Source organism: Mustela putorius, unplaced genomic scaffold (assembly GCF_011764305.1).
Source record: "Mustela putorius furo isolate JIRA1106 unplaced genomic scaffold, ASM1176430v1.1 tig00000508_pilon_pilon_pilon, whole genome shotgun sequence".
NCBI classification, from domain to species: Eukaryota; Metazoa; Chordata; class Mammalia; order Carnivora; family Mustelidae; genus Mustela; species Mustela putorius.
In genome coordinates, this window is record NW_025421402.1 from 14555480 (window position 1) to 14582070 (window position 26591).

The following is a 26591-nucleotide window of genomic DNA, read 5'->3' on the forward strand; positions in this document are numbered from 1 at the left end:
AGTACAGGATTCAAAGAGTCCTAAGGCTCGAACTCAAATTGCAACTTCAAAGATTTACTTATTTATTTGAGAGAGAGAGAGAGAGAATAAGCAGGAGGGGCAGAGGGAAAGGGAGAGAGAACCTCAAGCTGACTAAGCCCTCAGCACAGAGCCCAGTGCAAGGCTCAATCTCATGACCTTGAGATCAAAACCTGAGCTGGAACCAAGAGTTGGATGCTTAACCAACCATGCCACCCAGGCTTCCCTTAAATTGCAATTTTAAATTAATCTGTCTTTATCTTCAGGGACAACATAGTGAAAGTAATTTTGCAAAAAACGACCTTTGAAAAGTGAGTCTTTTGAGAAGTCATTACATAAAATGAACAAACCATTTGTCTGGGCAGACAGGTCCCTGAAAATAAAGTGACACTAATGGAGACAGTGCAATGGCAAAGTCGAACTGTGGGTACAGTTTCAGTTCCCAGTGTCTAGTGTGATTCTGGAGATAGTCTTCGTTCTGCAGTTGTGAGCTGCTTCACTAAGCTACGCAGACAAAGTAACTGCTGTTGACTAGCGAGAGTCCATGTGTCCATTTTAGCTTCAGAAGCTGTGTTGCCTCCTGACTTGGTTGGAGCTTCTCCTTTATGACGGGCTCAGACTCCTGGACTGGTGGCAGTAAGGGCAGCACACAGGAGGCCTTGTGACCCAAGCCAGCAGGAGCACCCTGAGAGAAAATGTTGTCTCAGGAGGGCACTGGGCTAAGAGCACACACAGGAAGTCTGACAGACTTAAATCTTAGAGAAGACTTAGATCTTTTCTAGAAACTCATTTAGTACATTTGTGGTTTGGGTGAATTATTGAACCTCTCTGGGCTTCTGTTTCTACTCTAAATGAAACAACAAACCAAAGACACTAGCACATAATAGAACCCAACAGATATTTTTCTCTTCTTCCTTCCAGGAAGAAGAAATAGATTTACAATCTATCTACTAGGAGAAAATTACCTAAAACAGGGTATTATAATTTATTTAGTAGCAATTATATATTAAAATGAGATGTAGAGTTCTACTGAGTAATCAGTAAGAGTATTATTTCCACCATAAACACAATTGTATGCCTACTAAAAAAAATAGACACTGTGTTTTATGAAAATAATCTGCAATAAACAGGTAATTATTGTTCAATGAGTATAAAGTTTCAGTTATACAAAACAAATAAGTCTACTGTTCTGCTGCACAACATAGTATCCATGGTAATAATGTAGTGTTATACACTTTACACTCTGCTAATATTACAGATTTCATGTTAAATGTTCTTACCACAAAACCAAAATCAAACAACAGTAACAACAAAACCAAAAAAGAATATGAGGAAATTTGTGGAAGTGATGGATATATTTAGTACCTTGATTGTGGTAATGGTATCACAGAGGATTGCATCTGTCTAAACTCATCAAAAAGTAGACATTCAACATATCCAATTATTTGTATGTCAGTTATAACTCGATCAAACTTTAAAAATATTCATATTGAATTTCTAACTTTCCATTAAAATTAATTATTTAAATTTACAGGTATCTCAAAAGTATTATATTTTAACTTTATATAACCTAGCTCCTGTTGGATGTTTACTTAAAATAAAAGACAGACTTAATGACATTTAAGTTAATTGCACTTGTTTAAAATTTTAACTTAAAACTTTCTTGTTATTTTTAATCCAGATATATTTGGTGTGAAGATATAATTGCAATTTTAAATTAACTTGTCTTGTACCTTCAGGGACAACATAATGAAAGTAATTTTGCAGAAAACTGACCTTTTCTCTCTAGTCTTCAATAAGACGTGCCCCACCAAAAATGAATCAATACTGTAGAATCTATTTTGGGGGGGGAAGATAATATTCATAGCAATTTTATAGCTTTTCTCTTGAGTCTATTTCTAATCTTAATTCAAATATATTTAACTTATTTTTTAAATTATAATAAATTAAGCACCAAAAGTGTTAGCAATACTTTTTCCTAAGCAGAGTGTTAAATTAATCCTTTAACCAAATCTTGAATGCAAGCATAATCCTGTGACCCTTATTAATAGTGTAAAGTGTTATGTTGCTTTACAAGTTATTTTTGGACCACTTCCTTTGATTTTACATTTCTTTGCTGCTTAACTCAATATTCTGCGTGATTAGAACTTAGTAGGATACTGCTGTTAGAAGTAAAGATTTGGTGTGTGGGTGATGAGAAGAAATAGATACCTGAACAGGACACATCTGTATCTTTCTCTTCCATCAGGGTGATTTTATCTGCTTATTCCTCTTCTGATTTGTGATTCACCATACTATGGGGTATTTTAGTATACACTTTTGTTCTGAATAGGACAATGTTTCTTTGGGTCACTAATATGCTCAGCTTTTTGAATTTTTTTTTATCACCTTCTAATTATATGCTATAGTCCCCCACTCATTCCTGACATTTATCAGTTTGGAGGTATTATCTTTGCCAGGACCAAACTGTCTCCGCCTGGATGAGTAGCTGATTCATGCCAAATGTTATCAGCACCAATATGAGCACTGGGTCTCCAACTGCCTGGCTGTCTTTGGTGGGAAGGGCTTTTGCACCACCGTTTTTTTACTTTAGCTCCTGCCCTCCACACCAGTAAGGTTATTGTGTGACCCCAGTTTTCTTCCTATTCCACAGTTGATATCCCGACATGCTCCCATAGACACGTACAGGTGCCCAACACAGAGTTTCTTAAATGAAATTGAAAACTGTCTGCATTATGATGGTTTTCCCAGTTTATTTTTACCATTTAAAATCCTTCCTATAGTGAAAAATAAGCTCTGTTAAGCAAATCATCTAACCTTGATGATGTCCATCCAGAGTTTTGAAAAAATTTCAGAAAACGTGTAAATGTAGACATGACTCGTACCCAACACTGGGACTCCAGAGGATAAAACACATTTCACTTCACTAAAAATTGGATATGAACTTTGACATGGTTCAAGACCACATAACATTTTAGCAAATAGAACCTTCCTTGGGAGACAGTATAGAGTCTGTGGGATAAAGCAGCACCTGCAGAATCAACAGTCCTAGAATACGACACAAATATATAAGGAATAAAAAGAGAATGTGTGATTTTATTTAGAGACTTAAAAAGTATTTTCACAAAATTTTACATACCTAATTCATTTACTTATTAGAGTTTTTTTTTTCAAATTAACTGTAGAAGGAAATGCTTTAACAATTACTGACATTCTTGAACTATAAATTTTGTCAATCTTGTTTCAAATAAACTTTGTTAACAGGTTTATTATAGGATTTAAGACCACGGATCCTCGAGTCCAAATCTTGAGGTTCAAATCTGCGGGTAGCTGGGCAAGTTTTCTTATTTTTTATACCTCAATCTCACCTATGAAACGGGAATAATAATAGTAATAACTGAAAAGACTGTTATGAAAGCTGAGTTAATATATAGAAATTGCTTGGAATAGCTTGTGGGCCATTAAAAAGTATCATGTAAGTGGGAGCTATGAATATTATGATTAGAATTGGTAATAATAGTATCATTATTTTTAAAACAATAGTGTCTTAAAATGAGAAAAGCAAGAATAAAAATATAGGAGTGTTTTCCTGGTTGAATAAAATCCAATAACAATTATTTTAAAAAGAGGAAAAAATTAAAAAGCTAGAGTAATGTAATGGACAGTTTTTTTTTCTCTGCCTTTAGCAATAAGTTAAGATATTAAGTACAATTCACAATTCTTCAATGCTACAATTGAGTGACCTTATTAGCAAAGAAAAAAAAAAAGCTACTCACAAGACAGTACAATATGTTTTGCAATTGGCAACAGAAGCACCATGTCAGGAATCTAAATAAGGAAGCAGCGGATTCTGGAAGCATTCTGGTTCCCATGCATCAGCTGAAGTGCTGCAGCATAATAACAATGATAAATGCTCAATTATATGGCATTGCATCAGTGTAGCATGTCAGTAAAATTAAAAGCATGTATCATTTTCCAGATAAAACACACACATTCTGGGAAAAGCTAAGGAGAAAATGAAACCAGCAAAAAGATTAGCAAAAGATTGTAAACGTGGCTTTCTGCATTCAGTGAACATCTCTGCTCACAGTAGAAATTGCCATTAAGTTTCTTTAGCACTGTCCTCTACCTGATGTAACACCTGATGTAACACCTATCTTGTTGCTCAATATGTACTAATTATAGATGACAGTCATTTAACACATCGAACAGTCTTGTCAACACAACATTTAGTTTCTGGAAAGATTTGAAACATTTTCCTCAAAACCTTGTGTGTGTGTGTGTGAGAGAGAGAGAGAATTCAATAGCTCATAGCTCATGATACTTTAACGTGAATTTTGTTTCTCATAGTAGAGCTTTCCCTGTTTTGGTAATGACATTTTACAACAGACTTATCTGACAGGAAATCAGACACAAGTTCTTGACATACATTTATTTTTATTATTTGCATAATTACCAGTACACCAAATATTCGAACTGTATTTGAAATCTAAAATGCTGGCATTTTGAATTTATCGGCAAATCATTTCAGAACTAAGAGATAAATTGTATCTTTTTTTCAAAAGAGAACAGACCTTTATAATTATCTAAAGAAAGCATATGCTAAAAGTTGAACATTCATTTCTGCAAAAAGGATATCCCTACCTAGACAACTCCATGGTTACAGGCTTAAATGTGATGATATCAGTCATGTAAAAATGGATGTTTTCCATTCAATGATAATGAATGTCAGACAAAATTCACCCCTTTCTTCCTTTTGTCTTTGAAATAAAATGAAACAACTTAAGTGACTTAGGTGGATTAGCATTATATAGACAAGAAAAGGAATTTGAGGCATTCAAAAATGCCCATTTGTATCTGATGGCACAATTAACCACCTGCGGGCCATTGTATCCGAACCAGGTAGAACGGACAATCGTAGCCAAGAGGGTTTTGGGGATGTTTCTAGGAACAACTTTAGGCGTTGGAAAATATCGGAACTGCCACTTCCTATGTTCCTTTGGGTGGTGGGCACTGGACACTGGTAGCTTCAGTTTGTTTTTCTAAACTGTTTCTTCCTAAGGGAATAGTAGAGGGTGTTACAGAAAAGAAAAGAAGGAAGAAGAATAAATGAAAAGTTGTAAGTGCACTTCCAAGTCTGTTTTTAACCACCTGTCTCCTCCTGAGGAAGAAGATCAAGTATTAACTGAGAAGGCTCCGGGTAAGTCTCTTCCCAGCAATCTCAGATCATGGGTAGAACCATTTACAACTCCTGGGAAAATCTAAGGGATCAGTGAATCTGTCACTGATGTTACAGTATTCTTCATTTAATGAAAACCTAGGATGTTATTAAAGAGAACATAACTACAACTGAAAAGAGGTGTTTTTCATTTCCCTAAGTTTTGAAGGACTGATAAAACATACGCAAGTAGTTTCTGATTTAGGAAGTCGCAAGTTTTCTGTGACAGGGACAAATACAGCACTATAAAACTGGGTTAAACACAACAATTTTGATAAGAATTAGGATTGAAAGGAGAAAGGCAGTAAGTTTGAAAAACCAGTACTCTTGGGACGCCTGGGTGGCTCAGTGGGTTAAAGCCTCTGCCTTCAGCTCAGGTCATGATCTCAGGGTCCTGGGATTGAGCCCCGCATCAGGCTCTCTGCTCGGCAGGGAGCCTGCTTCTTCCCTCTCTCTCTGCCTGCCTCTCTGCCTACTTGTGATCTCTCTCTATCAAATAAATAAATAAAATAATTAAAAAAAATTTTTTTAACCAGTACTCTTGTAGTAATTTTTAAATTACCACAATCTTGGTGAAATAAACAACACAAATATATTGTGCAAATATATGTAGTTCTGCAGGTAGGAAGTCTGATACAAGTGTCACAAAGCTAACATCAGAGTGTCAGCTGGGCTGATGACCCTCTGGAGGCTCTCAGTGAGATCCTGCTTCCTTACTTCTTCCAACTTGCAGAGGCCACCCACATTCTTTGGTGAGCAGCCTGCTTCGCAGAAGCCACGCCACTATAGCTCTCTGAATCTTCTCCCCTTTCCACATCTTTCTTTTTGACCAAAGCTGGGAAAGGTGCTCTGCTTCTCAGGGGCTGCATGAGTAGACCGAACCTACCTGGAGAATCCAGAGCCAGTTCTTCAACCACAGGTCCTCATTCTTCATCACATGGGCAAATTCCCTTTTGCCAAGTAAAGAAATATATTCATAAGTGTGGACATAGAGAGGGTTGTTATTTTGCCTACCACACTGGTTCAAAGAAGTTAATTTGTTTTTTGCCAGTGCATTTAAATTCTCTTCCAATGAATTAACAAAAGCTTTCTCAGTTGATGTCTACCATGTGCATATATATGCCCAAGTTTGTTCACAATTAAAAATAAACATAATAAAATAAAGGTTATTTTACATTACAAGTTAATAATAACTAAACACATTTTGAAATTGGAATATGACTAGTTTTATCAAATCAATCATGGATGATCTTTCTTTTTTTTTTTTTCTCTCTTTTTCTTGGATCATTTTATTTCTGATAAAATAATAAGCCAGGTTTTCTAGGGAAATCACTAAATGGGAAACCAAATTCAATAACAATTGCCAGTTGTTCTATTTGCTTTAGAGTGACATTCTTTTATGAAATAAAGTCAGAGCGTAAAACTAATACAACTGACAGATGGCCCAAAAAATAAATAAATAAATAACAAAAGGACATCCTGATACAACTACTCCAGCATTTTCAGTGAACAAGACATTTACATATGGTTGATTCCTAGCAAAAGTTCTCTAAAGCCAAGGGAACAGAGTCTTGCCAGTACTACTGTTCTCATACAGTGTCTTTGGGGTACAGTGTACCATTTCACTGGAGCATCACTCTTGAGTCCTAGGAAGTATGGAAGTGTGCTTTCTTAAACAGTATCAGATCATTTCATGGAGTTAGTTTTCATTTTTATTCTGTGTTTATATAAACTCTGAGTAGAGTGTTAAGATTTAACTGATTTCATTGATGCTCCAACTGGGTCCTCCAATATCTGATTTAGGATCAAGTACATAATGTTAATCCACTCTAACATCCACTTCAAATTAATAAATTTCTAGTTGTTAGGAAATTCCATATTTTAAATGTCCAGGCTCTTTACTATTACTTAAAATTGTAATAGTTAATAAATAACATAAGTGAAATCTTGTGCCAGAGAAAAATTCCAACTGATCAGGCATGTTTCTTTAGCAAGGACAGTTTAGCTTTGGGAACTGGATAAAATAAGAAAACGACTCTAATCCTCAAAATGGTTACTGTTAAATCAAATTAGGAATTGACAGTGCAGAAACTTCCTATAGTTCAACATTCTTCCCAAACCATCTAATCAATAGCAGCATGATCAACAGAAATAAAATGTAGTTGTCACCTTGGCCTTTTAAACTGTGTCCAGACAGCACCTTAATGTGAGAGAAATGCTAACAATTGGAAGAAATCGAAGAAAAAAGAGGTAACATTTAAGAGCAGTAGTAGAAATGTCTGGGTTTTATCTTCAGAACTGCCTTCTGCAGAAACTACTAGTTTTAAGAAAATATATCTTCTGAGCTAAAGTTCACACTTCATATTAACTTATTCATTTTATCCCTTAAAATTAAGTAGTCAGAATTCTTCCAACTGTTTATCCTATAATTGAAAACCAATAGGAGATTTGGGAGTAAAGGTTTTTAAGAATAGAGTCCTGGGACTTCAAGTGATTTATTCCTTTGTTGCAGAAATCTGCATTACCTACCTGATGGCTATTATCTAAACCAGCACACCAAGGGAATTTCCTAGATTCTAAACTATTTTATTCAAAAGATATTGATCCCAAGAATAAATGATATAATATTGTTTTTTATGTTCAAATTAACCTTGAATAAGCCATTAAAAAAACCTCAGCAATGGAAAACCCAAACCTAAAATTTGAAAATAATACATGTGATTATGATCATATCTATTTATATGCTCATTTATATCACAGAAATTTGGGGGTATTTCTAAGAGTGAATCTGCCAAAACAGACCTCCTTTATCTGAGTGGGTCCTAAAGAGAGTTTGATAAAGTCACTGTATTTCTCTTTGTATCCTTCTCAGTCTGGTTTTCAGAATGACCCTCAATTCCATGTCTGACTTCAAAATATATTTCATGGGGCACCTGGCTGGCTCAGTCTTAAGTATCTGCCTTTGGCTCTGGCTCCCTCCTCAGTGGGGAGTCTGCTTCTCCCTCTGCCTTTGCTGTTCCCCTTGCTTGTGCTCTCTCTCTCTCTTTCTCTCTCTCAAATAAATAAATAAATAAATAAATATTTTTTTAAAAAGTTCTTAAAAAAAAAAAACGACAAAAAAAACCCTAAAATATATTTCATGAAACATCTATAAAGGCATAGGTTTATATGTAGTTGACTCTTGAACAACACAGGTTTAAACTGCACAGGTTTAAACTGTGTCTACTTACACACAGATTTTTTTTTTAATAAATATATTGGCAAATTTTTGGACATTTGCAACTATTTGGAAAAACTGGCAGAGAAAGTACACAGCCTAGAAATACTGAAAAAATTTAAGAAAAAAATGGGTATTATTGTAAGAATATACAATAGATATAACAGGGAAAACGTGTCAATTAACTGTTTATGTTATCAGTAAGGCCTCCAGTCAATAGTAGACAACTGGTAGTTTGCTTATCCTGATGTTTTAAATGATTACTTTTTTCATTATGCTTTCAGAGATATTATTTGAAATAGCTTTCTCTTCAGAATCATACTTTAAAATTCAGCTCCTCTAAAATGTTATTTAAAAAAAAAAAAAGAACTGCTTTTGTTAGTATCTTATGTGTACAAATTAAAAGTAAGCATTGTTTTTGAAGATGCTTGACCACATGCCAATACCATTTTATTTCTATTTTCCTCCTCTGAAATCTTAGTTACATGTGAGGAAACATAAATGTTGTGGTGATAATGTGTCAATGTGTTAAATTACCATTGATGTGGAAGATCTCATACATACACTGAAAAGCAGTAACTCTTATGTTATAGCCCGTTTTAAACTGAGTGCTTCATTAAAAGCACATGGCTAAAAAAAGCTGAAATAGACAGCCAAGATAATGGCCAAAGGATTTGAGCTCTAAAAAAGAATATGAAGAATATGAGGCTTAAATGATATATCATACAACACATTACCTAGCCATTTGCTTCTGTTTCAATTGGTTTCCTTAAGTCAAGTTAGATAGAATCAATAATTTTTTAAAAATTTTGGAAATTTAAAAAATACTTTGGCTTGGTTGGTTGATCCATTTCCCCAGTCTGGCAATCTTGTGATTAATTAGCATCCATGTTTAGATTTCTTACATGGTAATTAAATAATATTGAGAAAAGTTTATATTTACAACCCTTACAAATTTGAAGAGTTACACAAAAAGTATTTTCATAACTACAATCTCAACTTTTTGTCCAATAAATTAAAGAAGGAATAGGTTGAATTTAAAAAGAAAACTATTGTGGCGCCTGGGTGGCTCAGTGGGTTAAAGACTCTGCTTTCAGCTCAGGTCATGATCTCAGGGTCCTGGGATCAAGCCCCACATTGGGCTCTCTGCTCAGCAGGTTGCCTGCTTCCTCCTCTTTCTCTCTGCCTGCCTCTCTGCCTACTTGTGATCTCTGTCTGTCAAATAAATAAATAAAATATTTAAAAAAAAGAAAACTATTAATGAAAGCATAATAAACTTCTACCCTCAATGTAATCTACTGTGTTCTTCAGAATCAATGGTACTGAAATGTAAGAATTACATTCTTATACATTGTCTAAGATTTGATTATTTGTGTGTACATCCCATATGCTAAGAGCCAAACTAGGCATTAAACTTTAATTTTATCCTCCTCCTAAGGGAAAGACTTTTTCTCTGTAAAACTAGCTTATGTTTTAATGATAACATAATGATACTTAAGCTCTCCCTGGTGCCTAAAGATCCATGGAAGTCAATGCATTACTTCTGTCTTCACATACCACACTAAATGTAAGCAACTGAATTTGTGTTGCAAGACATCTTAATCTTACTTTTTCTCTAAAGCACAACCACAACTTAACAGTGCAATTCTTTATTCTGAACAATATCTTCAAATAGCCATTAACTAAACATCTAGATACAGTTTTATGCACAAAAGGATAATTTCCCATTTATCAAACCTGATTTTAGAAAATCTATAACATTTTAAGGCAACTGAATATAACTTCTTAAAAAGGTAATAAAATAAAATAAAATAATATAAAGGCTATTGATTTCCTATTCCTATACTACTCAACTCCCACCAAATATCCTTATGGAAATAAATTATAAGAGTAGTGGAAATGGAGTGTGTACTATAATACTATAGTTTATTGACTTATGGGTGCTCTATGATAACACTACAACAATTTTGACAGCTAATGAGAATTCTCAAACAACTCACCCAACTGACCAGTGCATTGGAGAATACAGCGAAATCTAATGTCCATCCTATAAGTGCCTGCATATCACAGAATATGCAATAAATAATAAGGAAGGAGCAATAAATGTTAATATAAATGTTTGATTGCATCTAAGAAAATAATAAAAATGAATTTCAAATATTTTAACTCACATCTGGGTTGCAATGAGATGTTGAAGAGATTAGCTAAAAATTAAAATAAACTGCTAATTAGGAAAGACAGTAAACAGAATTTCTACCCTCATGAGACATGTCATCTCTGGGTAGACAAACAAGCAATCAACGGGACATAAGAGGAGACAGAATAAAAATAACTATATACATTTTTTATGTTTTATTAACCTAGCTTTCATAAAGTTAAATAAGTACAAAAGAAATTCCTTCTTTTCCCATCACAATTATTTTATTACCAACCTCTTCAATATATAAGAAAGTTCAGTAATTTTTTAATACCACCATAAAAATGAAAAATATAATCTATTCTCATTTTTTTTCTTTGCCCAATATCAGGACTCAACTCAAACTTATTCTTTAAACACAAACTTAAATAAACAGAATGGTATCAGATATTGTGAGCTGGAATGGACCTTGGTAATCAAGCCCACACAACTCAGTCATAAGATACCTCAAGACAAGACGTTTTCCTCGTAAGCCCTTGGAAGACTGTACAAATGCTCCTAGAATAAAATATCACCCACTGGAGGACCTTGCCCAGATTCAATTTACAGAAATTGGATCACACTAGGGAAAATTTTTAGGGGTACCTGAGTGACTCAGTTGGTTAAGCCTCTGCCTTTGGCTCGCGTTGTGATCCCAGGGTCCTGGGGTCCTGGAATGGAGTCCCACATCAGGATCCCTGCTCAGAGGGGGAGTCTGCCTCTCCCTCTCCATCTGCCTCTTCCCCCCACACATGCTCTCCCTTGCTTTCTGCCAAACAAATAAAATCTTTTTAAAAAAAGACAAAAAAAAAAAAAAACTAGGGAAAACTTTTTCACAAGAATTTAGGTTTTCTTAATTAGCTTTTAAATGTTTGTTTACAAATCATTAGCCACTTGATAAAGAGGCTGAAGGAATGTATAACTTAACACTAAACATAAATTACCATAAAAGCACAGTCTGACATGAATGTGAAACAGCCCTGATAAAGGCATCAAAATAAAAGTTAGGAGCACCTGGGTGACTCAGTGGGTTGAACCTCTGCCTTCAGCTCTGTTCATGATCTCAGGGTCCTGGGATTGAGCCCTGCATCAGGCTCTCTGCTCAGCGGGGAGCCTGCTTCTCCCTCTCTCTCTGCCTGCGTTTGCCTACTTGTGATCTCTCTCTGTCAAGTATATAAATAAAATCTTTAAAAAAAATAAAAAATAAAAAATAAAAGGACACAAAACTTCAGTTCATGCAGAAGCTTTTTTGAAACAATCACAAAGGAAGTTATACTAATATTATGGGGTATTTATTAAATCTGATATTTGTTTCTTTAAAAATATCTCTTAGTCATGAAATAAAGTGCGTATTATTTTAAAAGACTTTAAATGTGATACTTTAAGTATCAACTACTAAGCAATAAAAGTGCTAAAAAGAATTATTGTAATTGTGTTAAGTAATTCAATTTTGTTTGTATATCGCCTTGGTTTTCTCCTCTGAATTATTTCTTCTGTTAAATGGAGTATGGAATCGCTATTGGCCTAATGAAATCCCAAATGATTAAAGAATTCCACCGTATGCAATGTCTCAATACTTCAGATAATAACATATTTGCAAGAGATTCCTACGGATCTCCTTTTCTTTCTTTGAGAAAATGTTTTAACTATGTTTCTTCCAAGAATTTATGAATTGGGATGATAAAATAAGCAAATAATATTCACAATACAACTCTGACTTTATGAATTATAAAAATATTTCTCTGTTGGCAACTCTGCATATCTGGGTTTTATTTCCAGAGATCAGAATTTGTCTCTTGAAAATAAGATGATGGCAGGAAGGAAGAAAGGAAAAAAAAGAGTGAAAGAAGGAAGGAACAGAGGGAGAAAAGAAGAGGGAGAGGGAGCATGGAAGGGATAAAAAAGATAAATTTGATAACCATTAACCTTAAGAGTAGGAATGTCTAATGCAAAAACATATTATTTAATCCTTAACCAAAGGAGAAACAAAGCTACCACATTAGATGAACTGATCTATATGAAGTGAATTCCCAATTGTTATTCTGTAATTGTTTTTAAGGTAGTCATCAATTGTACAATTATTGTGTTGTAATCCTATCAAGGATTTGGATAAAATTTACCCTGCTGGCCATGTTCTTTAACTAAAAATGCTAATGCAAACCTCAAGTTGAGAATTTTAATATATTGATCTATCAGTGGGCAAATTGCAGCCTAGCAGAACTGCACGATACTGCAAGTCAAATAATTCACAGTATTCAAAGCAATATTTGTGTGGACACAACTACTCTAGACCTAAAGTGTCAACCTATGGTTTCATTCATTCCATAAATATTTACTGTGTGGCGGGGATTGCACAGGAAATTGGAGACTCTGTGGTAAACAAGGCATGGCTTTTGCAGGTAGTATATTTATTCAAGGAAATACTTTGCTTTCTGAAGTAAGAATGATTCTTTAATGGCACAAATAAATACATGTTACAATTAACAATCAAACTCTTTCCAGTAGTTTTCCACAGCACTTTTTTTTTTTAAATTAAAGTTTGAAACATTAATATCTTTGCCTAATATCTCTTTCCTAGTAACTACCAATGTCTTATTTGGGATGTAGAGGAAAGGGTTAAAATGAGAATTTCCTAACATCCTGCTAAGAACTCTTAAAATAAAGTATATGATACATACTTTCTAAGGAAGAAAGAGAAATGGCATTACCTAATTTCAGCCTTCCTCTGAAAAGTCATAAACTTGAACTCTTTTTTTTTTTTTTTGGACTTACCACTTCCAAGTAATAAAATCTGTACCTCTACCTTGCCTATACATCAAGGAAGTGTCAAGGAAGTAGCTCAGGTTAAAAAAAAAAAAAAAAAAAAAAAAAAAAGCAAAAAACAACAAACAACTTTGAAATTATTCTTGATTCCTCTCTTCCTCTCATACCTGATCTCTGACTCCTTAGGAGAACCTGTTAGCTTGATCTTAAATAATAATAACAATAGTTGTTGCTTTCTACATGCCAGGAATCATTCTCAATGTTGTACATATATATTCACTACTTTAACCTTCACATAATCCTATGGGTTTGGCACTTTATCATGCCCTTTTTATAAATGAAAAATAAAGCAAAACAAAACAAAACAAAAAACCTGAGGCACAAAGGTGTTAGGTAACCACTCTAAGGTCACAAATGGAAGTAGAGGAGCCAGAATTTATCCTAGATGTCTCATGCCAGAGTCCATGGACTTAACTGGGACCAAGATGGCCATATAGTTTCCCTCTGCATGACTGAACTCTAGACCGGTTTCTTCCAGACTGCAGGTCCCTCACTTCTCTTTCCTTAGGGCATGTTTTAGAAACTTGTAACTGCAAATTCTTTATCTCCTTGAAATGTAGATAAATCTCCTCCTGGTCTTTTGTTAGTTTTGCCGCGAATCCCCTTCTCTGGGATGGGGGAACCCTCCTTTTGAAATGTGATCATTGACGGAGATAACACCTTCATCTCCCAGTCTCTGTGTGAGGCTAACTTTGATTAAGTAACAATTAGCAAACACAGATGGCCAAATCACCAACTTCCCTTCTTGGACTTTTCCACTAGCTTATCCCATCACTTCCATTTTTTTTTTTTTTAGCAGAATTTTGTTCAATCTCTCTCTTCTATTGTAATAGTCTTGAATAAAGTCTCCCTTGCTTATTGCACTGTCCAGTGCAATTTTTCTTTGACAAATGTCATCCTAATAATTTCAAAATTTAACCTGAATACAAGCCTTCCTTGCAATCTAATCACCCTGATCTGAGCCACCATCATTAGTCTTCGATTGATCTTCCGCCAAGTTCTTTCCTCCTTCAGTCTCTTTCAACAGCTGATAGAGTGATCCTGTTAGAACCATGTCATTTCTTTGCTTGAGTGTCCGTCATACGTCGAAATATGGGCCACGATAGTCTAGTCAGCCCTTGCATCCATACCCTTTGCCACATGACTTTACATTTCTTCCACTAGAGGTGGAGTGTATCCTCTGGCCTCTTGACTTTGCACTCAACCATGTGACTTGTTTTGGCCAGTGAAATATTAGTGGGAGAAATACAAACAGAACCTTGAATTGTCCTTGTGCATTTGAACTCACTGTCATGTATCTCTAGCATCACTATGAAAAGAACATTTTTTTCACAGTTCACTGCTTTATTCTCACACTTGGGATGCCCTATGGCCATGGAAGGGAGAATATGGAGAGGGGTAACCCATGTGTCTAAGAGACACAGAGCAGACCTGTGCTCTTTATCTTGGGAAGAAGTTCATTTGAGACCAGCTTAAACCAGCTGAACAACCCAGCCAAAGATCCTTGAGGGAGATTGGATGATGGTTGCTGAGCTAATAGAGTTAGGAATGATTTGTTACACTGAATTGTTGTGACAGTTGCTGATTGATAAGGCTACTCATGCTCCTCTCCCTGTCTCACCCAGAGTGAGCTGGCCTCCAGTGCCATCCCAGATCTTGGGCCGCCACCTCTCTAACCCCATCTCCTGTTTATGTCTCTTTCACCTGCTTCACTCTATCAACACTGATGCCCTTGCCCCTTCTCAAACAGGAACTAAGAATGCTCCTACCTCTGGGCTTTGAATGTGCTATTCTCTCTGATTAAAATTCTCCTCCCTCAGGTGTCTTCACAATGTGTGCCCTCAATTCTTGTACTTTTACTCAAATGTATGGGGGCCTCTCTTGCCCAGCCTAAGATTTTATACCCCAATGACATGCCTGTTTTCCTCTCTCCATGGATTTTATTCCTCACCATGTATTACCATCTAGCGTATGTGTTACCTTGATTCTTGGCTGATTGCCCATTAGAATATGCTTCATGAATACAGGTTTATTTTTTATTGTTATATTTCCAGAACCTGAAACAGCAAATGGTCAATAAATACCAGTTATAAGAATGAATTTATGTGAACGTCTTTTTTTTCTGTGCAAGTCAGGGTCTTTCTACTCTTTCTGATTCCCAGCTGCCATAGACACTCTTTCCTCATAACAGCAACCGCCTGCCCACTCTTGTAGACTCAATTTTATGTTGGCTTCTCATAAGAAATCTGGGGAGAAATAAACTGAGGAGCCTTAATTCAGCTGGAAATTCAACAATGTGGGGTTTGGTTGGACTTTTGATCTTGTTTCTTTAAACAGAACTCATTTATGCCATTCTGGCCACTGGGTGCCTGTCTTTTTCCTTCAACTGAAGTATCCCTGATAAGCTAGAATTTAAGCAAGATATTGTTTCTCTCAACCTTCTCTGGCCACTCAAACCTCTTTCTCTCACCCATCCAGATATTGGACTTCTGCCTTTAAACCAGCAGAGCAGTGAAGATGAAAGGGAGCCAATCAGCATCTGCTTTGCTGCCTCAGAGCACGGAAGCCAGACTCTGCAGTTTCCCAGGACACTTCTCTCTGGCCTTAGAGGAGCAGATTGTGAGAGGAGTACCAATTTCGTGTGTTTAACATGAGTCAAGTACTTTTACATACACTCTCTTGTTAATGTTAATCCTCCTAATGACAAAATGAAAGGCAGTTTTATCTTTGTTTTATTGATGAGATAACCGGCTCAGAGGAATTAAGAACAAGCCCGGAGATCACAGAGCTAGTGAGAAGCTGAGCCAGTATTTGAACCTAGAAATTTCTTATCTCAGTCTCTTTTCTTTTTTCACCCGATTGTGATTGTTCTAATCAGCTCCCGTCCAGCAATTGTCATTTCTCTTCCTCTGTCCTGTAATTGTATTATTTGATTGATTCTTGGTTTCCTCAATTGACTATAAACACGCTTGAAGATATGGAATGCGTCTTTTTTATCTTTCCATTTCCCTTTTTTTAACTACCACCAAGGAATGAACACAGTATTTCATGAAGTAGGCTCAAATAATCATCTCTTACCCAAAAAAAAAAAGAAAATGTATCATATCGCATATGGGTAAATATCTTAAAGATATAATTATATCTTTAAATAATATATATATTTGATATATCTTGAATATATCAAGATATATATAGTATAGTATAGTATATATATATACTATATATAGTATAGTTCTAGCTCTTTTAGGAAGCTTTTGAAATATTATAGTATGCTATATTTCTTGACTTATCTTGATTGGAACTACTGTCTGAGGCTCCCAAGAATGAAAATTAATAGCAATCATGGCATCCTTCTCTTATACCCTGGCCTATAGTCATCATAAATGAAAAGTATTAATTTTTTTTCTGCTCTTGCTTTACTACTCTGCTATCATTATTATTACTTTTTATTTTTTTTCTTAATTTTCTGGAGTATTGAGTCAACAGTTTGGTGGCTCTACTCTTTGCAGGCTATCCCCTTAACAAGCAAACAATTCAACTAATCGGTTACTAGGTATTAAAGTCGTCTCGGTTTTGCATTCAATACAACAGTAGTTTTTACAAATGTTCCAAACTGAGAAACTTCCAAATACAAAGAGCATCAGTAAATGCAAATTACTGTTCATCACTGACTTCACATAAATTGATAGGATCATTACTAATAATTGGTGGTTTTAATTATCTTATTACTTGACATTTTGAACTTAAAAAAAAAATACTGCCTCACGTTTAGATTGTTGGATCTGAGTAACTAAAAATGGGCCCTAGAGATTCACTCTCACTGATCTGACTTTCTATTAGTCCCATCAAACATTTGAATTTACTCTGGCATCTTCTGAATGCCTAGAAAGACTTGAACACAAAAATGAATACTTTATCTTGGATAATTCATTTTGGATGTTGGGCTTTGTTTGCTGCAAAGAAGTTTTTGAAGTGTCTTATGTGTCTATCCTGTACAATTTAGTCTGCAGATAACTGTAATATGGGAAAATATCAAAAGTGAATGTTTTAGAGAAATAATACCTTTTTCTGAACAAGTGGAATTGCCTGTCCTTGAGGCTTTTTATCTTTATGGCATGTCAAAACATTTCAATATTCACTGACCTTTCAAAGTTTGTAGTTCTAGCTCTTTTAGGAAGCTTTTGAAATTATGTAATACTCTGTACTACATTTTACCTTTAGTACTAATAATTCATGTGAATCATGTTCCTGCACCTTATTTTTCTTTTTATCCATTTCCAAGTTATATAAGGAGGTATTTCAAAATCTTAACCATTTGAAGAAACAAATTCAGGGTATGTCAGTTATTTGGAAGGAAAAACAATGAGATGTTTAGTTCTTATTTTCTCGAATTTCTCATTTATCTGGTCAATGGAAGACTGGAGTTTTTATTGAAAGGATGTTATCTGGGCATTCCAGCAGTATAATCTGCAAAAATATTTTATTGCTGTAGATGAACTCAGGTGAAGGATACTCTGCTACATTTAGGATATGCCAAATTAACTGCACACCAATTAATCTGCGATTTAGAGAAATCATTATTAGTTACAACACATTACTCCTTCGATGAGAAGAATATGTGTGTGACATTTGCTGTCTATATCTCAGTCAGGACATGCATCATAGTACATTTGGCAGCATCTGGGAGAAATGATACATTTTAAAGCAATTCTATAATGTGGCACTATAAATGTCTGCAGGTGTCGGTCTTTGGAAATGTTACCTAGTTTCAGAAGCTAATTTCTTTGCATATAGCACCCCCTGCCTTCAGTAAATGAAAAACATATGTACAAAATAGCTTCAAGGCAGCTTTGTTTATGCAATAATGGTGATGCTTAAAAGACTTTTATGTCTTCTGTGCAAAACATAAGCTAACCTAAATAAAGAATTAAAGTGTTGAAAAAAATGGAGAGAAACAGAGAACACCCAGAGACAAACAGAGAAAAAAGAAGAGACACAGAATAAGAGTGCTGTGTGAGCTTTGTGCATCTTTCTCTTACTAAGCTGGCTGCCATGTAGCTGAATAGGTCGGTCTAGTATTTGATCTCTCTCTGGAAAAACTGGCCGGATGCAGAGTTCAATTGTGGCATCTCTTTGCATGCCGTCAAATTCACTCACTGAAACAATAGCCTTTCTTCTCCTGTCCACACCAGAGTGACAGACAGCTGCAATTAGTATCTGTGGGTAGAAGAATATGGGATTAAAAAATCAATGATTCAAGAAGGAGAGATTGATGCTGACACTTGCTTTAATGTCAGGGGACCTGCAAAAATGGAGCAGCATGAGAAGGCGATCATCTTACTTTGATTTTCTTTAAAGGCATATTTTATAATGATTCTGAAAGGGAGGAAAAGACAGGTGTTCAATGAGGGAGAAGAGTTGAATGTAGGGGTGGGAGGGGACTGGGGAGATTATAGCTTCACCTAAATAGTAAAAGTAAAGTTCTATCTCTCTTCTCCCTACTTTCCACAATGTGGGTGTTATTAACCGTTCTTTTAGTGTCCTTTGTCCAAACTGTGGGACACTAGAGTGCTGGGACAGTAGAGTTGGAGATATGGTTGGATGTAGCAGAAGGATATAGTATGGCTTTCTGTTCATTGTCCATGATGTCTTTCCTGGAGGCAAGAAACAAGAGGTAAGCAGACACCAAGAGACAGAAGTATAACAAAAAAAGAAAAAGACATGGGACTAGACTTGAAAGAAAGAAAGAAAAAAAGAAAGAAAGGAGGAAGATGAGAAAGAAAGAAAGAAAAGAAAAACAAAGAAGGACTAAGTATTTGATACATGACAGAAATGCAGTTTTGGAGAAAGTGCAGTGCTTGAGAAATAAAGCATTTGGGACAAACGCTTTCTGTCAGTGGGGCTTCCCCAATGTCATCCAGTCACTGGCCCAGCTTTGCAGCACCCACGAGCCATTGATAGAACAATCAATCCAAATAGAAACAAATTTTTGTTTGACATTACCTCTAGCAAGAAATAGTCAAATGGAAATCAATAGAAGTGTGTGCCGTTATTATCCCTAAAACCTTTTCGGCGGTGTTGTTTGCTTAACGGTTTCAAAGCAATTCAGAAAGAAAGTTCTTAAAACATATGCTTCACTGCCACTTACATTTTTGACATAGCTTTCTGCCAGATTAGATTATTTGATTGCTTTCTTAATGGTATTCTTTCAGAATCATTACGAAACCCCCCCCCAAATGCTCCTCCTGGAGTGCTCCCTCTTTCAATTCCACCAAGTACCTGGAACTCACCTCTGTTGCTGCACGCGACATCTTGCATTGCAACCCTCTCTTTAGCCTAAAGTGAGTTCTTGTGACATCACCAAGGTAATGACGTAGGTTGTTCCTGACTTCACTCCTCCTCACAAGATGAACAATGAACAATGATTGGAGAAGCAGACACCACTGAAAGAATCCAGAACACAGAGGTAAGGCAGAAGCATTCCCTGCACCACAGAAACCAGAACAGATTGTAATACAACATTAAGAAAAGTGGATACACGCTGACCACATTGCTACTCGCCCAGGCCAGCACAGCACCTCGAAGAGAGGTCTCCCCTAAGCCTCAGTTTCCTCCAGTGGTGAAAAAGAACCTGGGTGGGGGAAGGGGAGAGGGAGGGGGAGGGGGACTAACCCCAATGGAATGTGCTGGGCTCAACCGCGGGGAATCTGACTGTGAAGAAGGGGGAAGGGGCTCACAGCCACTGTCACACAGACCTTGCTGGACCAAATTTGTATCTGTATTTTTCAAGGATTAATTCTAATTAGAGGTTTTGCTCATCTCTAGAACCCCGTTGATGGTGCACTCTGTTCAGGTAATTCTGCAGCGGGCAGATCTGCCTGACTCAGACTCTCAAACAAGAAGTTTGGCTGACCCTAAAGACCAGTTTTCCCATGCCCAGGCAAGGTGATAAGTCAAACCCTCACCGTGGTGGAAAGTGCCTTTTGGCACCATCTGACCAAAAGGGTTAATAACAACTCCTAGAAGCTGTGCGGCCCAGTGGTGCTTGAGCTGAGAGGCAGATGAGCAGAGCTGATGGTCCCAGAGCAAAGCCATTACCAGGCATGGAGTGGTCCCATGTTATACAGAGGCAGGGGATTAATTCATAGCTAAAGCTGACGGTAGCTCTCCACCCCTCACAACCAGAAAGCCTATTTAGGAAATTGAGACTTGCCTAGAAAGGACTCTCCCCTTCCAGCCTAGGCAAGGGATCTGAGACATACAACCACACACAGTGGAGAGCATTTTCCAGCCCCATCTGACTGGTGGGGCTGGAGACAACTCCTAGAATTTGTGCAGTCCAGCAACCCTCAAGCTGAGTGGTGAACAGGCAGAGCTGATAGTTTGTAGAGCAAAACCAGTGCACAGCTGAGTCAGGAAACTCGGAGTATAAGTCAGCTTGAATTAAGACAACAAACAACTTTACTGCTCTAGAGCTGTTCTTCCATTACAGTTGGGAAAGAAACCTAATTCAAAGCCCTGTTCACTGCTTGATTCAGCTTCAGCCTATCCAACCAGGGACCTGAACTAGAGCACATGGAAGCTTCACAGATCATTCAACAGCCCTGTGTACAGTGACACTTGAACAGAGAGTATGGTTCATGGCTTCCCTCATCCACAGAGCAAGCTGGTGGATTCACCTGACCTGGGAATTTAATGTACACTCTGGATTGATTGGGGTTCACAAGCAAGGAGCTGTATAGGCCCTCGGTTTTGTCTTCATGCTCTGCCAGGGCAGGAAAGCTAATTCGTAGTTTCATCTATTTCTGAATATAGTACCCAGTCCTGACCATCTAGTAAGCCTGACCAAAGAATCCAGGTAAGCTTGGAGCCCAACTTAGAGCCTCATTTGTATAGGGAACCAAGCCAGTAATCCTACCCAACTGTTTTCAGCCAGTGGCACAATCCCCATCCTCAGAACTCAAAGAGTTGCCTTCCTCAAAAATAGACCATAATAACAGGCCCCAACTGACCAAGGACATCATCAGGAGATACATGCAGTAAGAAGAATTAAGCTTATGGATGAACTTTCCCTGCTACAGCAAACTTATAAAACTCTGGAAAAGGGACTTGATTATTCAGATTTGCAGACACCAACATAAGTAATCAAGGATCATGAAAAATTAGATAAATGTGACACTACCAAAGGAAACTAATAAAGCTCAAATAACTGACTCAAAAGGAGTAGAGATCTATAAACTGTCAAAAAAATAATTCAGAATAGTCCTCAAGGAAGTCTAGTGAACCACAAAAAAGCACAAGGAGACAGATAAAAAAAAAATTAGGAAATCAATGTATGAACAAAATGAGAAGTTCAAAAAGGAAATAGCAACCATCAAAAACAAACAGAAACCATAGAGTTGAAAAATACAATAACTGAACAAAAGAATTCAATAGTTTAAAAAGTTACTGTAAGCATGCAGAAGGAAGAATCTGACCTGAAAATTTAGTGCACACTCTGGATTGATTGGGGTTTACAAGCACGGAGCTGTATAGGCCCTCGGTTTTGTCTTCGTGACCTGGAGGATATGACATGAGAAATGACCTGGAGGATATGACATGAGAAATTATTTAGAACAGCAAAGAAAAGAAAGTGAAAAAGAAAGGAAGAAAGCTTATGGTAGTTATGAGACACAAGGGGAAAAAAACAATATTTATGATTGGGGAACTCCAGAAGGAGAAGAGAAAAAGAAAGAGACAGAAAGTATGTTTAAAATAATAACAGGCGCACCTGGGTGGCTAAGTGGATTAAAACCTCTGCCTTAGGCTCTGGTCATGATCCCAGAGTCCTAGGATCTAGCCCCATATGGGGCTCTCTTCTCAGCAGGGAGTCTGCTTCCCAACCCCCCTGCCTGCTTCTCTGCCTACTTGTGATCTCTGTCTGTCAAATAAATAAATAAAATCATTAAATTTTTTAATTAAAAAATAAAATAAATTAAAAATAGAACAACCATATAATCTAGCAATTTCACATCTGGTAATATATTCAAATGAAACAAAAACATTAACTCAAAAAGATATCTGCACCCCCATGTTCATAAATAGCATTATCTCCTATAGCCAAGACAAGGAAACAACATAAATGTCCATTGATAGAGGAAGGAATAAAGCAGTCATGGTATATATGTGTGTGTGTGTGTGTGTGTGTGTGTGTGTGTATACATATGGAATATTATTCAGCCTTAAAAAATGAGGAAATCCTCCCATTCATAAAAACATGGATGGTCCCTGCAGGCATTATGCCTAGTGAAATAGGTCAGACAGAAAAAGACAAATACTGTATGACCTCATTTATCTGTAGAATCTTCAACCAATCAATCAACAACCAACCAACTAACCAACTGATCATCTGAACAACTGACCAACCAAGCAAACTCATAGAAAAAGAGATCAGACTTGTGTTCTCAGAGGTGGAAGGTAAGGGAGGGGTACTTGAAGGAAGGTGGTCAAAAAGTAACAAACTTCCCTTTGAAAGATAAATAAGTACTAGGAATGGAACATACAACATGATGACTATAGCTAATACGACTATATGACATAGAGGAAGGTTGTTAAGAGAGCTTAAGAATTCTCATCCTAAGGAGAATTTCTTTTTTCTCTTCTTCTCATTGTATTAAATGAAAAGATGAATTTTGGCTGAATCTATTGTCGTGATCATTTTACAACACATGTAAATCTAGCAATCATGTTGTAGAACTTAAACTCACACAGTCACATGTGTCAATTATTTCTCAATAAACCTGGAAAAATAGTGGGTTCTGATGGATGAGGTCTGAGGCTTACTATGCTTTTTATCATGAATGATAAAAATCTTCATGAATGAGATACAGTTAAGTGTTCAACCTATGTAGGGTTTTTTTTTCTTCCTCCAGATTAGTCAACATTTTCAATTACTTAATAACTAAAAAGGGACATAAGGAAACATTCAGTATCATTTTCTAAGGTACCTACATGTCCCTCTGACTTTTTTTCTCTCCACTCCTCCACTGTGGCTGTCTACTTTATAGCTCTTTGTGTTACATTTTCACCATGGGCAAGTAAGAAATGAATTGAATTTTAACTGTGATGAACTGCTCGTGACAGAATAAAAGGACATTTTAAAGTTAAATGCTAATATTATCTTTTCTCATTATTGGGCACATTAGGTTGTCCAAATTTTTGTCTAAGATGTTTATCATTATTAGTTATTCAAAAACAATGCACAGCTATTCGCTCTATAACTGATGAGACAGTAAATCTTCTAATGAAAAGGCTTCAAGCCTGACCATTAAAAAGGTACTTAGTTTGAACTCCATTAGCAGTAATGAATGTGTTCTTTGACACATGTAACTTTCAAACCATACTCATATTCCACAAGCCAAACAATTTGACACATTTGGTCATAGAGACTGAAATGTAACATCTACTAGTTTAACTTCTGTAGATGAAATAAAAATATTACCTACTATTTGGTGTATTGAAGACATATGGAGGCTATTTGCTTTTAAAATATTTTATTATAATTATTTCTTAATTTATATTATCATCTATAAGTGCCAACATTAGATTTTATTAGTTGACCATCCACATTTACTTAGCAAAGAGCTACATGTTTTACTAATATTAATACTAAACCTCAGAACTTCTGCCAAGGGAATTATCATTTCCTGTGTATAGACTGAGAAACTGAGGGTCAGGAGTAGGGAGTGACTCGATCAAGGGCATTTACTAGTTTGCTTCCTTCTGCAGGACAGAGTTAAAAGCTTGACTTCAAAGCCAATAATTCTCCCGCTGCATCCACGGGCCTGATTTCTTAGTAGGAGAAGAAATGTCCTATGATCTTCTAGGCCAAGGGCTCTGGAATGCTGGTGGAGCCTTATCTTCAGAACATGAAGGGGCTTGAGACAGAGGGGTTGTGCAGTGGGAGAGGTCAAGAGGAGTGAATATGCCTTGGTGATGACAGAAACTGTGACAGGGTAGGTTGCTCATAGTCTGTGTGACCAGGGGTAAAAGAGTCTGTTAGGAAAAATGGACAAGATAAGGAGCAATATTAAGAGGCCCAGGAAAGTTGACCAGCATGTATTGTTGATGTTGTGACTTAGCAGGAGGGAGGCATGTCCACAGCTCAGGGTTGGATGCAAGTCTCACTGGACCTTCATGCCCCACACCAGTGAGAAGGTGTGGGTTACAGGAGTATTGTAGTAGTGGAAATGCTATAGCAATTTATTTTTAATGTTTGGGGATTGTTTTCCTCTTCTACGTCTTAAGGAAATAAGGTTCTGGTAACTTTCCTAAGTCTTCAGAATTAAGGAAGGGCTTTTGTTTCACCTCAAGTTTAATTTGGATACAAGTGGACCCATATAGCCTTGTAATTGTTCAATAGGTATTATTTAATTCTGGACAGTGAGAAGCACTTTTTGAGATTAAACCCCAGAGAAAACCATTAGAGAGCATTTACCAGCAAAATTGTTGTTGGCTGGGGTCAGGGGGAGGTTCTTGACACTCTGGGCATCAATTATACTCTTTGATTTCCTTATATCTCCCCCCAGTCACCACTGTCTCTTCTTCCGACGCAAGCCTTTGTCCAGAAAAAGGCAGCATATGTTGCACAAAGATGCTATGACTTCCTTTTTATTTTCTATCTCTGAAGTTTGAGTAAGTAACAAGGGGAACTGTAACCATGGAGACAATGACAAGCAAAGGCAGAGAACTGACTCTGTGAAGTGGAAATGACAGGAACTCTGGGATGTGATGAACATGCACTTGCAGAGTTTATGACCATCCGGTGGAGACCCAGGTCTCACCAGGAATGCACTCTGTGCTTTAGAAAGGCAGATTTCAAAAAGTTCAAAGAAAGGGCTTCTGAATGCAGGTGGTAGATTTAACCATGCATCTGATCTATTCCCTCCATAAACCCCACTTTAGCAACAGTAAACAGATTTTTTTTTTTTTTTAACTAGACATAAACCCACTAGGATAGAGGAAATAGAGAAAAATAAACACCAACAAACTTTTAGGAACTGAAAAGAAATACACAAGTTCTAACTAACCTGACAGGAAAAATAAAACAAACAGAACAGAACTATAAAGCCAAACCCTAAATCAACAATGACAGGGAAGAGGCAGCAAAGCAACAACTTAATTTTTCAGGTGGCTTAGAAACTGGGAACACCAGGTATCATAGGACACCTGGGAAAAAGTGTTCAGCTACTGAGGACTGATTGAAAGCTGTTTAAGAAATTGGGCTCAGAACACTCTTCAATGTCTGTCTGACCATCGGCCCATGTCTTGTCAGAGACAGAAGCTTCATTCTTTGGAGAGGTTAAAACTGAGGTTCTACAGGCCACAGTAGCCCCCCATGGTTGAGGATGAAGATGGGTTGAAGATGGGGATACCATTCCAAAGCAAAAAATAAGCATAGGCTAGATGCTAAATATTCAATCCCTTCCACTTTCAGCACCACTGGTCTTTCCCCCTGTTGGGTTCCAAAAAGGTTGACTCGCCATCATCCCTGCAAGCAAAAGATCAGAAAATTCTTTTTCTGTGAGAATCTAAAAAGCTCATGAAGAAATATTAAATCATACTTATCTTAGTGTTTCTCCAACAAATGGCCCACCCACATCAACAAATCACCCCCCAGTAATGTCTTTAGTTACAAGCACCACCTATAGGCTCAAAGTTGCCCATTGACTTTTACTCCCTCACTCTTTAAAGGAACAGATAATCAAGGATTACTGGACTTCTGAGAAAAATCTGCTAACATGAGACACAGAAACCAAAGTAAATGAAAAGATAAAGAATCTTGGAGGAAAACAGATACCATGGAGGAGGGAAACAAATCTTCAAAAATGTGTTATTAATAACCTCAGAGAAGTAAAGATATTTCATCCAAGAAAGGAGTGAGCATATTAAAGAATCATTCGGGGGCGGGGGGAGAAAGAGAGAGAGAGTTCTAGGAAATAACAACATAAGAAAGGAAATTGAACATTGAATACAACAGTTAAGAGAAAAAAATTGAGAAAATCTCCCAGAAAGTAAAGTGAAAAAACAGAGAAAGAAACAAAGGAAAAAAATAAAATTAGAAAATCAGTTAGGAAGATCTATTATCCAAAAAGTAGATG